Raw genomic sequence first — 19,432 nt, 5'->3', positions numbered from 1 at the left:
GGATGTCCGACCAGGCCATCCTCTGCTACCCAGCATTAAATGTCTCATTAGTCCCTTCTATTCTTGCCTCTAAATCCAGAACCACATAGACAAAGCTGCTGTGTTCTGCCAATTAATGTGGCTGTAACATGGCCATTTCCATTACATTATCCACATTCTATTTTTCAAAAACTTCACTGCCTAAGCTTGGCGATCCTGGAATTTGCTCTGTAGAATAACCTTGAACTCAGAGATCTCCAGGGCTTTGTTTCCTGAACTCTGGGATAAAAATCATGCAACACCATGCCTGGACCTAAGCTTTTCCTTTTATATGTTAATTTGAAAACCCAGAATAGCAATTAAGATATGTCCCTTGTCAGATTGAAATAATTGTATCTTCATATCACCACATGAAAACAAGAACTAGGTAATAATAATTCCTAACATGACACAGTTCAAAATCATACAACTGCAAATCCATATGTTTAGCTGGATGGAATCTTGCCTTAATGTAACCATTCCTTTAAAACCATTGAATATCCTTGATCACAGGATTTATCTTCCTTCAAGTTCCAGATGATGCCTTGCATTTTTAACCATATGTTTTGTATTTTTGATTTCTTAGTTTTTCTATGCTTTTTAAAAACTTTAAGTACAAATTATATGTGGTGATTTTCATGACTTACTTTGTCAAGGCAATTAATGTAAATCTCTTTAACATAACCTCAAGGAAACTCTTCAGACAAGGGTGAAAGGCAGCAATCTTCTTTGCTAAGGCATCAAAAGAACCATCTTCTGCGTGGAAATAATTCCAAGCAAGAATGTCTATCATATTCCGAATATGATAGCTCCCCGACTCCCACTTAATTCATGATTATATTCAGGAGATTTCTTTCCAGCACAGATAATTTGCAGATTTCTCTATTGTGAATATACTTTACCACATTGATTACATCAATGATGTTTCTGTCTGGTATGTGTTCTTTGATCATAGTGGAGATGAATGGGAATATACACATTGATTATATTCATAAGGTTTCTCTCAAGTATGTGTTCTTTTATATCTTTGGAGATTACTGTGACATGAAAAGGATTTACCACAGTGTTTACATTCATGAGGTTTCTCTCCAGTATGTGTTCTTTTATGAATTTGGAGATAACTGGCTCTTGTAAAGACTTTTCCACATTGATTACATTCATAATCTTTCTCTCCAGTATGTGTTCTTTTATGATATTGGAGATTACTGGGTCTTGCAAAGGCTTTACCACATTGATTACATTCATAAGGTTTCTCTCCAGTATGTGTTCTTTTATGAATTTGGAGATAACTGACTCTTGTAAAGCCTTTACCACATTGGTTACATTCATAAGGTTTCTCTCCAGTATGTGTCAGTTTATGATTTTTGAGAGTACTGTGACCTTCAAAGGCTTTTCCACACTGATTACATTCATATGGTTTCTCTCCAGTATGTGTTCTTTTATGATATTGGAGATGACTGGGTGCTGCAAAGGCTTTTCCACACTGATTACATTCATAAGGTTTCTCTCCAGTGTGTGTCAGTTTATGTCTTTTGAGATAACTGTGATATAAAAAACCTTTAACACATTGATTACATTTATGAGGTTTCTCTCCAGTATGTGTTCTTTTATGATATTGGAAAGTACTGTGCTGTGCAAAGGCTTTACCACATTGATTACACTCAGAGGGTTTCTCTCCACAATGACTTCCTACATGCCTGAAATGATAATCAGCAAATGTTAAACCTTTACCACATGCATTACTCTGATCAAACATGTAATCTGTATGAACTATGTTTATAATTTGGTCTAATAGTAACGAAGCATCAAATCTTATGGGTTTATCACTTTGTATGTTCATGGTGTTATTCCTCATCAGGAGTTGTTCAAGTCACCTGTGATGGTTATTTCATGGCTCATATTTATACAAACTATTTTATATGGTATTTTTATATGACGTACTTCAGCTTTCTTAAGAAAGTTTGAACAACTTTCATCATTATAACACTACCTGCATTCATAATTTTAGCTGTAGTGGGAATTACAACACATTGGACTGTGAGCCAGGGCACACAGAAGTATTTCCAAATTCCTAGTACCCATAAAGCTTTTCTACACTTTGAGTATGGGGATGTCCCCCATAAAAAGAGAAAACCAATTAATCGTAAATGTTTATCATATTCCTAATGTCTATCAAAGACAAAATACTCCATATCTTCTCATTGTTTTAGAACAAAATTTTATGTTGCTTCTTTCAATGTCCCTATGCTCACATGGTTTTTATCCATTGGGACACATGAAATGCCTAATTAAAAAAATAATGACAAACGAAAGGTTTACACAGTGCATTTAGACTGTTTGAATTTTTGTTCCTCATCATGTGCAATATAAGTTAATGTTTCTCAACAACAACATTCTTGATTCTCCTAAAATGCTCTCTCACAAAACTTAACTATATTACTACAAGAATATGAGTATTACCAATTATACTATGGACTATTTGCTTACTGGAATGTTTAGGATATAAATTTATCATTATTCAATGTGCAATATCTAAGTACTATGAGACTATACAGATTGGCAGGTCCACAGCACAGCTCTAATGTAGCTACTTATCAAATGGATACACAAATGAGATATCGGATCTTGAGGTACATGGTTTTGTAAGAATATTATAATCATAGCTACACTTAAAGGACTACTATTTCATACTCTTGCTTTTTGTTGGAGATACCAAAAGATATAAAAAATTCCACAGAGGCAAATTTGTATAAGCTACCACATGAAAATTACCTTTCTTGTCTTCTACTACTTTGAAAATGTTCTTCAAGATGATTGTCTTCACAATTAAAGCCTAAAACACAGTACCAGAAATGAATGATATACTATTGGAAATTAGGAAAAATTCAAGGTACTGTGAATTTTCACTGCACCATGAAATTTACAGTGAAAATTTAGTGAAACTGAATTATTCAGCTCAATCTTCATTATCCACAATTGAGATAATAGAAGACCATAAATAAACAACAAACATTTGTTTCCTTTAGAAAAAAATAAGTCTTACTTATTGCTTTGAGATTCAGGTAGGTTATCAACATCACATCTTTGTGGAGATTCTTCTGGGCAGGATCTAGCAAATTCCACTCTTCCTCAGTGAAGTTCACATGCACATCATCAAAAGTCACTACATCCTAAATATCCCATACATGTGTACAACACAAAGGATGATACTAACATCAATGTAAAAGAAATGCATGCTTTTTTGAAAACATATTCATATAATTTTGGCACTTGCTCCACTAATATACTGACTCAGAATTTACAATCACTGTGTCATTCTAGAAGGAGCTTGAATTATAAGATTCACCTGTGTTGTTTTTGAACACTTTTAGTTGGATACAGCCTTGACAGATAAATGACAATTGAGAGAGAAATGCATAGGAAATTCCACAATCCTGAACACACATCAGAAAAATAGTATGTACAATTACTAACTAGAAAAGTAATGGGCAAACTGTGTGTATTTGCCCATGTCTTTAATCACAGAGGCGCAGGCAGGTGTATGTCATAGAGTTGGATTTTGGCATGACCTATGTAATGTGTTCTAGGAGACCAAAAGTTATATATTAAGACCCCCAATCCCTACAAAAATCAGTCAAAAAAACAAAAATGATAGAGAACTCACAGTTTTTTATGAAAAGTTCCCACCAAGAACTATACATTCACCTCAGATCCAAATTCATCTTGTAGAAACATGAAGTACAACAGTTTAAACTATAAAATTAATAAAATTTTACTAAAAGGGAATGCATGCTTAAACAGTTACAAATGAACAGATGAAAATATAGTAATATAAATGTTGATCATAAATAAGCAATGTAGGGCAGGAGAGAGAGCTCAGCAGTGGAAAGCTATTTCTGGTCTTCCACATTGTGTTCATCAATTTGTCACATACACATGGGGACCAACAACTACTTATTACTTCAAGATAAAGAGTTCTGAGGCCATCTTATGACAAGAGTAATGAAGAGACATATGATATTCATATTCATACACATAGGCAAAATACTATTAGTTAAAATATTTCAGAATAATCACAAGTGTGAGGAAGTACATCATATACCTGGAATCCAAGGACTCTGAAGCCCCAGGTAGTATTGATGTAATGAAAATATATCAACTTGAGAAATAGAATATGACCTATCTATTTGTCCAAATTTCAAAGTGAAACATGAGGATTAAAAGTTGCACAAAAACATCTCCTTATTGTGCAAAACCATTTCAGGTGACTTATGTGGTTCCTATATCGACTATGAGGACAGGAAGGATTTCACAGAGAGATTTTTTTCATGAAAAACAAAAACACAGGAACAAAGTTAAAAAAAATTAAGCCACCATGCTTGCAAAATAGCTTAGTATTAAATGTAAATGAGGCTAAAGCATCTTATGTGATTTAGGGACAGAGTCCAAATATTGACTGTATGGGAGCATGAGAGGAAACCTGAAGGATCAGTTTCAACTACAGCACAGTACACACACAGAACAAAATTTGTCCCATCTAAAATAAAACCAGGGGCACACCTGGAGCACAGAATGAGGGAATGCCCAATGAATACTCGCCCAAAAGGAGACACACCTTATGGGCAATCTCCAATCCTTAACATTATTATGGATACAATGATATGCTCACAGACAGGAGACATTCATAAGTGTCCAATGAGAGTCTTAAGCCAGCAGCTGACTGAAACAGATGCAGAGAAACACAGTGAAACAGGGGATGGACCTTGGAGATGCTTAAGGGAGATTGGGGGAAATATTGAAGGCCCTGAAGATGGTTGGACATCCACAGGTAGTCTAGCAGACTCAATAATCTTTAACCTGGGGACATTGAGAAACTGTGCCATCAACCAAATAGCAGACACAGGCTGGAATAAGGCCCCTGGCACATAAGTAGCAGACATTCAGGTTAGGTTTCATGAGGGTCCTCCAATAAAACAGGGGCTATCCCTAAACCTGCAGCCTATCTTTGGTATCTGTTCCTTTTACTGTACTCCAAAGTCTGGACTCAGTGGGAGAGGATGCACTTATCCCAACAGAAACTTGAAGCCCCACGTTTTGGGTATACCCAGGGGACCCAATCAACTCCATTCTGACCCTGGATGCTATAGGCTCATGTTTATCCTGTGATAAAAATGCACTCAATCTACAGTGATCCTAATAGTCTGCAGGAGCTCCTACATGGTTCAAATGTCTTAAGTGTCTTCTGACACTCAAGGAAATATGTTGAACTTCAAATCTTTTAAAATCTCAAAGTAAGTCATATCTTTCTGACATACAATGATACAGAATACTCCTTCCTTTTCCAGTAGAAAGGAATATATACTCCCTTTTCAACCACATGCCATTTCTGCCAGGAAATAAAGTAGGCATTCCATGGGTCTACCACACTATTTGTTATCCCACATGCAATTTACACGGTTGTCCCTAACACTGTTCAAACACCAGAGATAGCTTACCCTCTTTCCTGACTAATTCTCAGGGTGGACTGATAAGATCATATCTTACTGCCTGCCACTTCTCCCAGCTTTCAACATTCGCAAGCATTCCCTCCTGAATATACCCGCCAAACAGATCAGTAAAAGAGGCAAAACGCAGCCAACATTCTATGAAAATACAAACAGAAAACAGTAATTCAGGAATAAAATTACCACCCAAATAAGACGAAACCAGAGACCAGAATCTCGACCTATTATCACCACAAACCCAGATGTGTAGACACCAGAATAGGAATATAATGAAGATCAGCCAGGGAAATATGTCACCAAGAAATTCAAAGTGTCCTGTCACAGCAGGTCCTAAAAATTAAAACATGCAACAGATCTGATACAAAAGAGGTTGTTTTGTGAAAAGGACAGGAGCGAGAACCTACAAACTGGAATACCTATATGGAGCAGAGAGAACATGATGAGAGTAGAGAAAGACTATAGAAGGGGCATGTGTAGAGAACAGAAACAGGGAAGAAATATGGAGAGCAGTTGAAGCTAGTGTTCCATGTATCTAAAGCACACCTGCAACAGCAACAGTTGATGGAGACAGGTAATGATTAAACAGGAGCTAAGTCCCTGAGGGCAGGCCATTGAAATTGCCTGCACGTTGACTACTACAGAGGCAAGGATCACATACCAAACAAGAAAGGGGGATTAAATGAATAAATGGAGTTATATCAAAAAATATTTGGAGTCTAAAAGTGTCCTGACACTAAGTAAACAGGAACACTGCAACATATCAAAAGCAAATACTGCAAATGACTGTAATAGAAGATGAATATTATCTCAAAGACAAGGAAGCAGTTTTAATGAAATCCTAAATGAATAATTTCTAAACTAAAACTATGATTCCTATTAAGGTATAAGAAGCATCCAAAATATCAAATAGGTTGGAACAAAAAAAAAGCCCCCTCACCACACAATATTCAAAACACTGTACATGTAAAGAAATAGGAATAGTGCAAAAAAGAAGAAAATAAAAAGAAAACAAAACAGAAACCAGTCACATGTAATATAAAGCTATTAGATTCATATCAGCCCTCTCAATAAATAGTGTAAAACAAAAAAAAATGTTTTGGAAACATGCTGCAGAAGGAAAAAAATAAAACAGCCATGACATTTCTAAAATCAACCCAGTGGTCCAAGTGATTTAGAAAGATTCAGCCATGATAGGGAAGATATTCATGAGGTCACCGTCTGATTTAGCAAGTAAAAAGCACCACTAGAAACCTCACACATAGTCATATCTAGCTAATGTTTCCCATCCAACCCCTGATAGGTGCCTCCACTCCAGCACCCACTGCTGAGCCACCTGTTCCTCCCCATTGTGGGCAGATATCCTGTGCTTACCATGTCTCCATTTCAGAACTTCCCTGTGGTCCTCTCACAGCACAACAGTGAACAGCAGAGCTCAGATCAGGAAACAGTGAACTATTCTGGTCTGCAAAGCCACAGGGAACTTGAAGAAAGTTACCCGGAAGATCCCGCCTCTTTCTTTGAATGGCAGGTCTGGCTTGAGTTCTAGATTGGCCAGTAAGCCTTACCACTCCTTACAGTTAAATTGTGCCTCTAGTCCAGGGTGAAATTTTTTACAGATCTTAGGAGTGGGTTGTACTCTCTTAGCATTTGTGCCCTGCCTTGCAAGAGGACTTTCACACCCAGCAGCCCTATGGAAGGACCCACTATTCCACCTCAGGTTATTCAGCTGCCTGCTACTCTCCTTGTTAGCAATGACCATGCACTTGACAGGACCAAAATTCAGACCTTGCATGAGCTTTCCTCAGAGCACTTGCCTTCCCCTTCATGTGATCAAGGTTAATAAGTTGCATAGTCCATTCCTCAGGTGCACTGAAGATATCAATCTGACTCACAAGGGGAAGGGTGCCCAGGCTATTAACTTTAAGTAGTGACTTTAGGAAACAAGAGTTTTCTTTTCTGGCTTCATGCTGGGCTCAGGGAAATTGCAGCTCCCTTTCACTGGAAGATAAGTCCTTGATTTTGAAGTTTCCCTTGGCCTTGGCAGACAGCCATTATTAGAAGAAGAGGACAACTGTCTCTGAGACATTATAATAAATCTTCTTTCTACATACACAGAAAAATTCACCCTCTCTATGAGATATTTTGATCTAGAGAATCTGTGCTAACACCACTGTGGGTTTTTTCCCCACCTTTCCATTGAGAAAGATGTCCTAACTATAAGTAGTGTTCCACACTGTTTGTCATCTGTTTCCTGGTTTGCTCCCAGGTTTTATTCATATGTATCATCTAGTAGAAGGGAATTGTATGAAGCCACATAGCAAGCACATGTTTCCTAGTATCCCTCTTTAATGTTAAGAGCCTGGGCTCTTAACTGGGCTTCTTCTTCTGATGAGCCAGCTTTATACCTCCAGTGGAAGTCACGTAACAGGTTATCCCCCTAGATATCAGAAAGAAGAAGGGAAAACGCTGTGCGGAATTCTCAAACAAGCTATGTAGTCAGGTCATGATGAGAGCAGGATCACTGCCCACAAAGGGGAAGAGAAAGCAGCTGAACAACGCCTCACAGCCTCAGTTGCAATGGTGTGTCCTCCTCCAGTGCTGGGTGGGAGTACAGATGGATGACATTCTTGGAGGACAGGCACAAATGCTATGGGTGTGCAAACCTGAACTGAGATATGTGAAAGTTCTGGAATAGGACTGGAAGCACATTCTAACCTTGAGGAGGAGTAAGACACCAGGCAAAACTGCCAGTCAGACTAAGAGGCAGGTTCTTCCTAGTGACATGTTAAAGTTTTTTTTTTTTTTTTTTTTGTCTTAACAGGTTTGAATGGTTCTCTGTGTCCTGCTTTGAGTGCTGCTCTTGAGTGCTGTGTGGTGACTTCAAGTAAGATCTGTTTTTGAGACATGTTGAGCACAGGGTCTCTGCCCATATTGAGGAGAATGTGGAGGAGTAGTGGATCTGGGGTGGTGGATCCTCCTTCATGCTGGATGAGAAGCATCAGTCACATGTAGTCAGATGTGGCCACCTGTGAGGTCCCTTGTGGTGCTCCTCATTTGGTACATCAGGTGGTGACCTCTGAATAACTTCACTACCAGGGCTGAATCTGCTCAAAACATTTGGACCAGAGGCTTGCTTTTAGAAAAGTCGTTGTCAGGATGCCAAACATGGACAACCCTAGTTTCTCTTGATTCTTATACAAGTTCTGCCCTCAGCATTTACTATTTATGTGTAAGATCCACCTGCAGTTTATTTTGTAGAGCTGTTAAAAGGCATCTCATATATTGTGGAGCACAACCATATTAACCTGTGATGTAGAAGAGTAGAATTTATAATGTAAAGAACTTATCAAGCTTAGGAAATAGTGACACTAAGTAGCATTTACTTGATAGCGACTGCCTCAAAAACACCCCACAGGTGAGTAGTGTGCTAAGCCGTCTGGCTAGAGACTAGGATGCTAGGATTCACATATTTGTTCACCAGGATTCTCGAGATATATGGCTGCAAACCATAACAGGTGAGGCAACTATAATGTACAACACAAATGTCCTTTTGCTTGGCACATGGCCATAGCAAAACTCAGGACAGTAATAAGCATTTCCATGGGTCATTACAGCATCATAACCAACATTGAGGCCTGGTGTTCCTCAAGTGCCTGTTTTCTAATTGAGAAAAGCATAGTTCTGCCTCATTGGAAAGACTACACTAGCTGACAGCCATTTGAGAGGGAAAAACACCTATGCACTCGCAGTCAGGAGCTGAGCACGACTGTCTTCTGAAAGGCTCTAACAACAACTGAGACAGATGCAAATACTTACAGCCAATCATTGGACTCAGGTCAGAGTCAGGGGAAGACTTAGGGGAAGGAATGAAGAGGCTCTGAGAGACGCCAATCCCTTAAGAAGACCAACAGTGTCTAGTAACCCAGATCCGTGGGAGCTCACAGAGACTAAGCAATCCACCACAGAGCATGTATGGACGGGTGCATGGCCCCAGGAACATATGTAGCAGAGGACCGCATTGTGTGTACTCAGTGGGACACTATACACCTAATCCTGCAGAGACTTGATGCCATCAAGGAGAACGGCAGATGTGAGGTGGTTCTGGGTGCGTGCATAGCAGGAGTGGAGGTGGGGTGATGGGGCACACTCTCAAAGTAAAAGGGGAGGGGCGTGGGGTAAAGAATGCTGGGAGGTGGAACAGGAGAGTTGGGCGACATTTGTAATGTAAGTAAAAAATCACAATTGAGAGGGGTTTGGAGGGAGAGAGAGAGAGAGAGAGAGAGAGAGAGAGAGAGAGAGAGAGAGAGACTATTGTTTGGTGAGCTATCCTTGTCCAACATGTCTTTCCCTAAGGTCCTCCAATAACAGGCTTGGGCCTAGGCCTTGGGAGCTTTTCCTGAGGCCACAATGTACTGATAATAAAATAGAGCTCCTTTTCTAAAGCCAGGAACATGCTAGGAGAGCTGGTACTGGTCTGGGGTCAGGGCCTTCAGGACATTTTATGTCCTCAGAACTCAACTCTGTCCATCATACGGTGCTGTGGTTGTCAGTAATGTTCTTGAGATATGGTGTATTCTCCTACTGTAGCATTGTTTATGAGACACCTCTCAAGTTTGTCCTGTTATATGATAGTTTCTGCTGGCTTCATGGAAGTCTCCAATTTCTTTCCATTTTCCCTCTGTAAGTAGTTCACAAGATGCTATTCTTAGGAGCTTTACTTAGTCTAAGACATAGCTTCTGTAAAACCTCCATCACAACTTATATATGTACTTTTTTCACTTTAAATATTTATTTCAAAAGATGTATAGATTTATATATTTTTGTTTTTATAAAAATATATTTTATGTCTATATAACTATATTTATATAGATATATGTTATATATTTATATAAATATAAATTCATCCTGAGGCCACTATATATATATATGTATCATAATTATATTTAAAATAAATAATAAATAATATACATAATACATAAATACATACGGGAATATATGAATAAATATGTAAATATATATGCCATTCTTAAGAGCTTTATTTAGCACAATGCATGGCTTCTGCAAGACCTCAACTTTTATACAATTTTTTTATTTTAACGATTTATTTTAAAATGCTTATATATTTTTACATTTATATTTTTTATAAAAATACATTCTATATTTATATATATTTATATTCCATAATTATGTTTGTGTATATATATGTCATTTATTTAAAATATATAAAAATATAATACAGAAATACATAAACACATAAATGTATATTTGAATAAATATATAAATATATACGTTATTCTTAAGAGCTTTATTTAGTATAAGGCATGGCTTCTGCAAAACCTCTGCACCACAACTTTGATATATTCTTTTTTTTACTTTAAAGATTTATTATACACACACACACACACACACACACACACACACACACACACACATATATATATATATATATATATATATATATATATATATATATATATATATATATATATATATATACCATAAATAGGGACAGTCTCTTGCCCCTATTTAAATTGTGCCTATTTAAATATTTTATTTTATTAGCATACAAAATGGAATTTATGTAAATATTATATATACAAACATTATATATATTATATGTAAATATTATATATAAATATTGTGTATTTAAATATTATATACATACATATAAATATTATATACAAACTAAAATCTGATGGGAGGCGTGGCAAGTCTCCGCAGATATTCACTGAATATCTGGAAGGCGCCTAGTGTGGTGACACTTTAGGTAAAACCGCATATATTCAGTGAATGCACTGGATGCACAGGGACTCATCCCCTGTGTCCACACATCGCCTTCACCACAAGCAATCATTTAAGGGTGTGCATTGAGCATGGAGTTCCAGAAAATGACAGAACCCTCATGATTGTGGGCGTCACTGACAGGGGATGTGGGTGGGTCTCAGCACTACTGGGTGTCATTGTGGGCGTCACTGAAAAGGGCGGTGGGCAGGAATTCAAAGAACATAACATATCATAATAACAGTAATACACTACAAACCAACAGCTGATTTCAAATAGATTCAGAAAACCATTAAGCAATCCTACTAAAATCAGGGACAAGACAAGGCTGACCACGCACTCCCCATGTATTCAATATAGAAGCTGTAGTTCTTGCTAGAGCAAAAAGGCAAAAAAAAAAAAAAATGAAGATCAAGTGGATCAAATTGGAGAGGAGAAAGATAGGTGTTACTGCATGCAGAAGACATGATAGTATATATAAGCAACCCACAAAATTCTACCAGAGAACTACTACAGCTTATTAACAACTTCAACTATGTGGGTGGATATAAAGTTAACTCAAATCAGTAGCCTTAATTTTAAAAGTATGATAATCATCCTGAGCAAAAAATTAGGGGAAGGACTTCTTTCACAAGAGCTGTAAATGATTGAAAACATTTTGATGTAACTCTAACCAAGCAAGTGATATGGTGTGATAAGAAGTTGAAGTTCCTGAAGAAAGACATTGAAGAAGTCCTCAGAAGATGGAAAGGTCACACATGGTCCCGGACAGTAGGATTGAAATATTTTAATAAAATACCTATCTTACTAAAAGAAATATACAGATTCAATATGATTCCAATCAAAATTCCATTACAGATTTTAAAACCTTGAAATAGCAACTCATAAATTCATATGGAAAAAAAATCCTCAGGATAACCAAAACAATCCTGGACAATAAAAAATAAATCTGGAGGAATCACCATCCCTAACTTCAAGCTCTATTACAGAGCAATCTTGATATAAAATGCATGGTTTTGGTACAGAAAAAGTCAGACTAATCAATGGAATAGAACCAATACCCAGAAATAAACCCACATACATATGGCCACATGATCTTTTACCAAGACCTAAAAACCATCCTATAGAATGAGGACAGCACCGAGAATGGATGGAGCTGACTTTACTGGCTCTCTGCGTGTAGAAGAAGGAATACAGATTGATATTTATCATCCTGCACAAATTTCAAGTACAAGAGGATCACGGACCTCAATATAAATCCTGAAGTAATAGGAGAAAAAAATAGGAGTAGTCTTGAAGAGGAGACAATTTTCCTGAACAGAAAACATGTATCTTAGGCTCTAATAACAAATATAAATAAATGTGATCTCATGAAATTCCAAAGCTTCCGTAAGGCAAAAAAAGTGTCAGCTGCAGGAAATGGCAGCTTAAACATTTTAATAATTCAACATACAACAGAGGGCTCGTGTATATGTATGTGTGTATGCATATGTACATGGACATGGACATGTATTTGTTTGCGTACATGTAAAATATGGTACACATAAACAATGAAATGCTTTTTAGCTATTAAAAACAAAGACAATAATTTTGAAGGCAAATGGATGGAACTAGAAAATATCATCCTGGGTGAGATATCCTAGGACAACAACAACATGCAAGGGATGTACATAGTGATAAGTGAATATTATCCCCAAAGTATAAATTACTCGTGATAGAACCCACTGACTCAAAGTTAAACAAGAATGAATGCCTAAGTGAGGATATTTTAATCCCACTTAGAAGGAACAAAATAGCTGTTGGAGGCTAAAAGAGAGAGAGAGAGACCTGGATGGGAGACAGGAAGGTGAAAGCCATAGCAGGTAGAATCAGGTATGGGGAGAGAGAGAGAGTCACAGAGAGCCAGAATAATGAATGAAAATATGTAGATGTCAGACGTATGTGTGAGGGAATCTTTAGGAAGTTCCAGATATCTGGATGATGGAAGCCACCAGGACTCATTGTAGATGACCTTAGCAGAAATACCCAACAGTTGGAATAAGACATCTAAAGAGACAACCAGACAGGACTCCCAGTGGAAGGATGGGGACACAAACTCACCTAGAAAATATCTGCTATCTTTTGGAGAGGGCAAAATATGCCCTGTTCAAAAGAAATGCAGGTAAAAAAAATGGAGCACAGACTGCAGGTATGGCTGAACAGTGACAGGCCAAACTTGAGACTAATCCCATGGGCAGGCACCAATCCCTGGCACTATTAGTGATTCAATGCTGTGGTGGCAGAGAGGAGGCTAGCACAGCTGTCTTCTCAGAGGCTGTAATTATTAGCTGACTAAGAAAGATTCAGATTCCCACAGCTATACTCAGGTGGATATTGGGGATCACATAGGTGAGTTTGGGGAAAGATTGAGGTCCTGACGACTTACAGTGTCAACTAACATGTACACCTCAGCGCTCGCAGAGATTGAGCCACCAAAAAAATAACATAATAATAATAAAGAGACGTGTCCAAGGCCCCGTGGAATTTATGTAGTATTAGACTGCCTTGTGTGGTCTCAATGGGTCTGGATGTGCCTAATCCTGCAGAGACTTGGTACACTAGGGTCAGGGAATACCCAGGGATGAGGTGAAGAACACTGTAAGGAGGGGCAAGGTTGGTACAGCAATTGGGATGTAATAAATCAATTAATTAATAATAATAAAATAATTTCATTTATCTCAGTTCCAAGGGATTATGAACATACTTTTCTTCCTTTTGTATTAAATATACTGAGGACTCAGTATGTTGTTATCCAATCTCCTGAACTCAGAATGCATGCATTCTTCTGTTATGAGTTGATCTAAATTTAAACGGTTAGCATGACATTTAAAAGTAAGTAAACACTTCTTAATTTCAAATTTCTACATATAATATGGGACTCCTATGAGTCATACTGTTTTTGGTTTACCAAAATAAATGTTTGTCTCTGGGATTAATGGGAGACCTGAGATGCTGATGCTCACAGGAGTTCATTGGGTGACCTTAACTAAGATTCATAGCAGAGTGGACATGGAGACTGAGGTGGCAACAACTTACAGCCAGGTGAGAATTCCAGTGGAGAAAGGAAGACATCACACAACCCACAGACCCTTGGGCTGATATTTTGTCCTGATGACAAGATTCACATGGATAAAGATGGATCAGTGGTTCCCTGAATGGACAACCATTGAGTTGCTCAAATTAAAACCCTTCCCATGGCAGCGAGCCAAAGATTGTCACTATAAATGACACTCTGTTATACTTGCACAAAGGAGACTAACATAACTGTCTCCTTAGAGATATCCAGTAGCTGGTGTGAACAGATGCAGAGACTCAAAAACGAACCTCAGGCATTGCTTAGAGAGTGTTTTGGAAGAATCAGGGAGAGAATTAAGTGATATAAAATGTGTCAAGGATACCAAAACAATACCTACACTGTCAATAGGACAAAATGGCAACCTACAGATTGGAAAGAGATCTCTACCAATCCTACATTATATAGGGGGCTAACATCCTACATATATATATATATATATATATATATATATATATATATATATATATATATATATATATATATATATATATTTCAAGAAGTTAGACTACTGAGCACCAAATAACCCTATTAAAAATGGGGTAAAGAGCTAAACAAAGAATTCTCAACTGAGGAATATTGGATGGTTGAGAAACACCTAAAGAAATGTTCAACATCCATAATTCTCATGGAAATACAAATGGAAACAACACAGAGATTCTACCTAACACCAGTCAGAATGTCCAAGATCAAAATTAAGGGAACAGCAAATGCTGGAGAGGATGTGGATAAGGAAGGACACTCCTCCATTGCTGGTGGGATTGAAAACTGGTAAAAACCATACTGGAAATCAATCTGGCGATTCCTCAGAAAATTGGACATAGCACTACCTGAGGAATCAGCTACAGCACTCCTGGGCATAAACGCAGAAAATGCTCCAAAATTACATAAGGCCACATGCTCCACTATGTTCAGAGAAGCCTTATTTATAATAGCCAGAAGCTGGAAAGAACTCAGAACTCCTTCAACAGAGGAATGGATATACAAATTGTGGTAGATTTGCATAATGTATTACTACTTAGCAATTAAAAACAATGACTTCATGAAATTCTTAGGCAAATGGAAGTAGCTAGAAACTATTATCCTGAGTGAAATAACCCAATCACAAAAGAACACACATGGTATGCAATTACTGATAAGTGGGTATTAGTGTATAGCCTGCAGGGTCAAGGTGTCAGGGTGGGGTCATTTCTTCTTCCTCTGTTTCTCACTTCCTCTCTCTCTGTCTCTCTGTCTCTACTCCCTCATCACCCCTCCCCATGCCCTAAATAAACTCTATTCTACACTATACCATCCTGTGGCTGGTCCTTCAGGGGGAAGTGGCCTCTATAAGTGTGGAGAAGCCAACAGGGCGACGAACTATGGTCCTGCCCTGCCAGGATTGCAAGACTCACACAAAACTCAGGGTTTTTGAGTGAGTCGATCGTGGCTGTCCTGTGTTTTCCCTGTCAAGTGGACTCATGGACCATGGCCCCAAGGCAACAGGGAAACTACAGCTTGATGGAAAGTCCAGCTGAGAAGGAATACCAGTTGAGTACTTGTCTGAGCCATCTGGAAAATCTTAGCAGAACAGAAAGGAAACCAGCTGTAAGGAGATTTATGTTTGCACTGAGTTTGTTGCATTGCATGAGGGGGTGTGTGTCACAAGTCTTAGCACACTTGTAGGGCCAAATGGGTCTTTACCTAAGGTAGACAGTATGAAGTCTGCTTTTCGAAATGTCAGGAGGGTGAGCAGGGCAGAAAACAATCTGAACCCGTGGCACGTGCAATGCATCACCATTCTTGATCAAAGGTGCCAGGGGTTTTTGTTAGCCTTTTGGAGCACACCTTCCAGAACCAGAGCTCCTGCAGAATTGCACCTCTGTTCTCCTGGCAGAGCATAATCCTGTCAGCACAGTGAATGTTCGGAGGAACAAAAACACATATGTGGTTTCAAATCACCTTCAGAAAACAACTCGGGCCTGCTTACAGCCTAAGGAAGATGGCTTGAGGGACAAGTCATAGCTAATAGAGAAGTGGATTCATGTGAGGAGCACTGAGGCCCCCATCACCTGGAACTCCAGTGCGGCAGCACCCCCTGTGGTGAAGAACTTTCTGGACTGCAGCTATGTAGGAGGACTGAGGGTCTGCACATGGAGACTTTAGCCTTCTTGCCAGGCCTCCTCATTCCTTGACTATGGTTCCTGCATTGCCCTCAAGCACCACAACAATCCTGCATGAGAGTGGTTCCTTGGAAGGGACCAAGATAACTCGAATAAAATAAAATAAAATAAAATAAAATAAAATAAAATAAAATAAAATAAAATAAACAACCATAATATAAGTTACACCAGTTCGGCTCCTGTCTGTTATTTTGTAGATCACTAACATTTCCCTAGCACCACAAATCTCTTCTCACCTCGATGGAACTCACTTTATAAAACAGGCTACTCGCGGGTAGCTGTTTCTTCCTGTGTGGCCCTGACCCCACATCTTTCTAAACAGTCTCACGGGGTCAGGAGAACCCTCCTCAACAAATCTTCTCACGGCATCTGCTTTCTGTACACACCCCAATGGAAACACAAGGTGAGCTCTCGAATATTTGTCAGCAGAGAGGCCTCAAGAATCACACATCTCATGAGTGTGAAGTCCCACAGAAAGACTCTGTGGTCAGAAAGCTTTGAGTGAAAGCCATTCTGGATACACAATGAACGCACAATGGGATTTACTCGTTACATTGTGACCAGGTTCCCCTCCTGCAGAAGAAAGGTCCCTGCGGCCACACAGGCTTGACCATTGGCCGACCTTAAAGCACAGTTCAGTCAACAACACTGCCTGGTCTGTTCCAAGGTGGGAATAGAATGCATTCTAGAACTCATGGCCCTGGCATGATAAGTTGGCTGGATTTCAGTCCAGAGCTACTTTTCTGAGGCTGTGTTCAAAAGCCATTGCCAACACCTCCACACAAACCACACCTGTTGAGAAGTCCTAGCAGGGCAGAGAGGGGCGAAGACCAGTCCAAGCTGCTGTCATGAAACTCCACCAGTTCCGATTGAATGATTGGATGGGACGTCAATCCCTTAAGAAGACCAACAGTATCAAGTATCCCAGACCCCTGGGAGCTCAGAGACTAAGCCATCAACCTAAAAGAATGGGCTGGCCATGACATATGTAGCAGAGGAAGGCATTGTCTGTACTCAATGGGACACTATTTGTCTAATCTTGAATAGACAGGCTGTCCCAGGGAAGGAAAATGGGGGAGGTGAGCTGGTGGTGGATAGGTGGATGAGAGGAGTGGAAGTGGGGGTGATGGAGCACACTCTCAAAGGCAAAAGTGAGGGGCAGTAGAGTAAAGAACCCTGGGAGGGGGTACTGGATACTGAAGCCACAGATGGAATATAAGTAAATAAAACAATTAAAGAGACAGACAGACAGACATAGAGGCAGAGAGAGAATGTGTGTGTGAGAGAGAGAGAGAGAGAGAGAGGGAGGGAGAGGGAGAGGGAGAGGGAGAGGGAGAGGGAGAGGGAGAGGGAGAGGGAGAGAGAGAGAGAGAGAGATGTATGGAGGGCTATCTTCATCCAGCAAGTCTTTCCATGAGACCCTCATAGATGGAGAATGACATAGCTCCTCTTCAAACGCAGGAACATATTTGGCAGAGACAATAACAGCCTCAGGCCTAGCCCTTGGGAGATTTGCTCTGGCTAGGATTTTGAGTACTATATTGAACAGATATAGAGAGAGCGGGCAGCCTTGTCTGGTCCCTGATTTCACTGGGATTGTTTCAAGTTTCTCACCATTTATATTTGATGTAAGTTTTCTATCTAATGAGAAAATATTTCTACTTAACGCTTGAAATAGTTTTAGAAATGTTTTCTATGTCTACCATTTTTTCTGTATTATTTTCCATGAAAATATTTGCTTTTAATACATTTTCTATAATTCTTCAATTTTATCAGAAATATTTACCATCAAATTCTTCGATATATTAGAAATGTTTCCTATGATGGAAGAAGACCTCAAAAAATGGGAAAACCTCCCATGCTCATGGATCGGTAGAATCAATATAGTTAAAATGGCCATTTTGCCTAAAGCACTATACAGATTCAATGCAATACCCATCAAAATCCCAACTCAATTCTTCACAGAGTTAGAAAGAGCAATTATCAAATTCATCTGGAACAACAAAAAACCCAGGATAGCTAAAACTATTCTCAACAACAAAAGAAAATCTGGGGGAATCAGTATCCCTGACCTCAAGCAATACTACAGAGCAATAGTGTTAAAAACTGCATGGTATTGGTACAGTGACAGGCAGGAGGATCAATGGAACAGGATTGAAGATCCAGAAATGAACCCACACACCTATGGCCACTTGATCCTCGACAAAGAGGCTGAAAACATCCAATGGAAAAAAGATAGCCTTTTCAACAAATGGTGCTGGTTCAACTGGAGGTCAGCATGCAGAAGAATGCGAATTGATCCATCCTTGTCTCCTTGTACTAAGCTCAAATCCAAATGGATCAAGGACCTCCACATAAAGCCAGACACTCTGAAGCTAATAGAAAAGAAACTGGGGAAGACCCTTGAGGACATCGGTACAGGGAGAAAGTTTCTGAACAGAACACCAATAGCGTATGCTCTAAGAGCAAGAATTGACAAATGGGACCTCATAAGGTTACAGAGTTTCTGTAAGGCAAAGGACACCATCAAGAGGACAGATCGGCAACCAACAAATTGGGAAAAGATCTTCACCAATCCTACATCAGATAGAGGGCTAATATCCAATATATATAAAGAACTCAAGAAGTTAGACTCCAGAAAACCGAACAACCCTATTAAAAAATGGGGTACAGAGTTAAACAAAGAATTCTCACCTGAAGAACTTCGGATGGCGGAGAAGCATCTTAAAAAATGCTCCACTTCATTAGTCATTAGGGAAATGCAAATCAAAACAACCCTAAGATTTCATCTTACACCAGTCAGAATGGCTAAGATTAAAAATTCAGGAGACAGCAGGTGTTGGAGAGGGTGCGGA

The 19,432-nt window shown here is 38.9% G+C and overlaps 1 pseudogene; it reads right to left on the bottom strand.

The window, feature by feature from the left end:
- Positions 1-1,114: 1,114 nt before the first annotated feature.
- LOC127669341 (zinc finger protein 431-like) overlaps positions 1,115-19,432 on the bottom strand; it is a 140,522-nt pseudogene continuing 122,204 nt past the window's right edge.

This window comes from Apodemus sylvaticus, chromosome 19 (genome assembly GCF_947179515.1).
Source record: "Apodemus sylvaticus chromosome 19, mApoSyl1.1, whole genome shotgun sequence".
NCBI lineage: Eukaryota > Metazoa > Chordata > Mammalia > Rodentia > Muridae > Apodemus > Apodemus sylvaticus.
The sequence above is the reverse complement of the archived record's forward strand: the minus strand, read 5'-3'. Positions and strand labels throughout refer to the sequence as shown.